Genomic DNA, 3,495 nt, shown 5'->3' on the forward strand with positions numbered 1-3,495 from the left:
GCTTTTCATCCTTTTGGATTGTTTTATGTCACATTACTGCAGGTTTGATTCGTTCACAGACCAGATTCATTTTTCATCCACTCAAAGTGTCACAATCTAAAGACTAAATCTGTTTTTTGTCCATTCTTTAAAACCAGTGTTGAGGACTTCTCTGGTGATTGTAGATTTTAAATGAGTAAAACTATAAATTTAAAATCATTTCTGATCATTAATAAAAATACTGCAGATGAAGAACCAGATGTTCTGAGGGAACTTTGGATGATTTTATCTGGACAAACCCTGATGGGAAATTATTATTCTAATTTTATTGCTTGATTTTAACGGGAAAGAAAGCACTTTGGTCACTTTTGAGTGTTGAAAAGTGTTCTATAAATAAATCTTGATTGATTGATGGGAAATACAGCTGAAAGCACCTCAAACTGTCCTTTGTCCCCAAGTGAGGACCAGACTATGTCTCACACACACTCACACACACACACACACACACACACACACACACACACACACACACACACACACACACACACACACACACACACACACACACACAGACACACTCTATTGCTTCTATACTTTCTATTAAGATGCTTTAATGTGAGACAGAAAAGCCCCATATGGTCCAACGAACAGGACCCCCATTATTAGCAACATACACACACACACACACACACTCACACACACACACACACACACACACACACACACACACACACACACACACACACACACACACACACACACACACACACACACACACACACACTGCAGTGGGTCTTAATGCCACTTAAGGCTGTTAGCGTTTCCTGTTGACATCCAACAACAGCCTCTTCACAAGCCATCATTTTCCACTCTGCAGCTCTTTACCCCCCCCCCCCCCACACACACACACACACACACACACACACACACTCAGGGAAACTGACTGAGAGAAAATGTCAGGGTCTAATATCTAAAATCATCTTTACCTTCATTAACTCAGTGTCAGACCTTGAAAGACTCTGATTCGTCTCTATGTAGAATTCATAATAATAATAATAATACATATTTATAATAGTATGTTTTCTTTAAGATACAAAACAGTAAAGTCTAAAAGGCACCAAAATAAAAAGTTAGCAAAGACAGCAAAACATTAAAAATGCAGATTCAATCTGTACCTTATTTTAACAACATTTAAATGTTATTTTCCTTGTAGTGACTTTTATGCATCTAAAGACATAAAACCACCAAACTGAGATGTAAAAAGACTTTAAATGGGGCGATTTTCTTTAAAAAACAACAACAAAAAACCACTTGAGGTGTTTAATGAAACTAAAATGACATTATTTATTCATCAAGAAAAGTACAAATTTTAAATGTGTATCTTTTCTTAAAATATCATCAAAAAACATTCAAAAACATTCATTTTTTACACAGCACTTTGGTTTAGACCACTTCCTTACATTTGTGTATCTTCAGATCAGAAAATATCTAAAGATGTGTGAGATAATTCTGAAATTATGAAAAATTATAACATCAAGAAGAAGATATAAAGAGCTAGTAAAGTCACACAGGTCAGTTAGAAGGTTTAAAGAAAGAAAACACAGATTTACAACAAGTTTCTGCTGATCTCAGAGCGTTTCCTGGAGATTAAATTAACGATGAATTAAATAATCCCTATTTTAAAACTGTAAAACTACCACAAAAAGAAGCAACACTGTCCTGAAATGTTCATATGCTGGGTAAAAAACACTAGGTCACCACAAAAAGAGACCAAGCCACCAACAACAGGTCAGAATTAGCACAAAGAAACACAAAACCAGCACAAAAAGACCAAAATTACATTAAAGATGCAAAAGCACCACAAATGGGGTCCAAACTACCTTAAAAAGACATAAAGTCATCACAAAATAAAGCCAAAACTACCTTGAAAGGTTCAAATATACTCCCAAAATCCCCACAAAAAGACATAAAATCATCATCATAAGGACCACAGTCACTATGAAAACAGCCAAGTTTACCATGAAAAAACAAAACTAACACAAAACAGGTGAAATTACAACAAAAACTAAAATTCAGCAAATCAACCAAATAGGACTAAAGTTTTTCCTGATCTCCTCAGAACATCTGCTTCTTCATCTCCACTAACTATCAGTGATCAGAGGTCTAGAAATGATTTTAAATTTGTCGTTTTACTAATTTACAATCTGCAGTTAATGTCTTCTCTGGAATTTTTCCACTTTGAGGGCCGGATTGGACCCTCTGGAGGACCACTTTTGGACCACGGGCCTCATGTTGGACACCCCTGGTTTAGGAGGTTAAATATTATTAAATATTATTTAAACAGGGGCTGAACCAAAGGGCTGCAGCTCAAATAGTAGCATAAAAACACAGCGAATGGCTGAGCCTCTCTGTGCTGTTGGTGTTATTTTGTGTTATTGTCATCGTTTTGTGTTTGAACTTTGTGTTTTTGTGTGTTATGTGATTTAATTTCCTGTAAAGTGTTTCTGTTTTTACAGTTAATTTCTCAGCTGTTGGTCTTTAGCTTCCTGCTGTTTGTTGTTGAAACACCTGATCAATACAGTTTTATGTCACAGATCAATAAATGAGCTGATCAGTAAATCATCTCTGAAAATTAAAGCAATCCTGGAGCCTTTTGAATAAACAAACTTTATTTATTCAACCACAGAAAAACATCAGAGGTCAAAGGTCACAGGTCTCTCTCACACACACACACACACACACACACACACACACACACACACACACACACAGACACACACACACACACACACACAAAACAAACAAACAAACATGGCAGCAACTGATCTCACAGTGGACTCTCTTCTTCTTCTTCTTCTTCTTCTTCTTCTTCTTCTTCTTCTGTTCAAACTTCTCTCCACCTGTGGAGCTGCCTCAGACACGTGACTCAACGCGGAAGCGGAAACAGCCCCAGAGCAGCTAACAGCTGAGCAGCGGCACAGATCCTCTATTACCGTAATGATCCACTCCGTCTCTGACAGACATACCGACCAGCTACTCTCAGAGATGTTCAGCCCAGATGTTCAAACTGCTAAGTTTTATCAGAAAAAACACCAGAAACGTGTAAGAATCGTTTTTAATATGAGAAGATTTCATTGTTTTCGTTGCTGATGCTGTTTGTACTCTCGAACAATTAAAGCACGAAACCGTAAACTACAGAATAGCATGCTTTTAAATTAAAAACCTAGCCTTAAATAAAAGAAACAAACACATCACGATGCTGCCACCACCGTGCTTCATATAATGATGCTGCCACTAAAATAGAGCAGCTTCAGGTCACACATTATAAAAACAGAATTTTTTTATTAAAAACAGAAACTCTTAGAAGTAAACAGCAGACATTTATTTTGCCTTTTTACTTACTATCTCTATGCTGCTCCAGGATCTGATTTTCATTAATTTCTTGATAAGCTGCTCTGGGCTCCTGAATCCTTGACGGAGTGATGCCTCTTGGCTTCTCTCCTCTCTCTGACAGCA

Source organism: Acanthochromis polyacanthus, chromosome 7 (genome assembly GCF_021347895.1).
Source record: "Acanthochromis polyacanthus isolate Apoly-LR-REF ecotype Palm Island chromosome 7, KAUST_Apoly_ChrSc, whole genome shotgun sequence".
Taxonomy (NCBI): domain Eukaryota; kingdom Metazoa; phylum Chordata; class Actinopteri; family Pomacentridae; genus Acanthochromis; species Acanthochromis polyacanthus.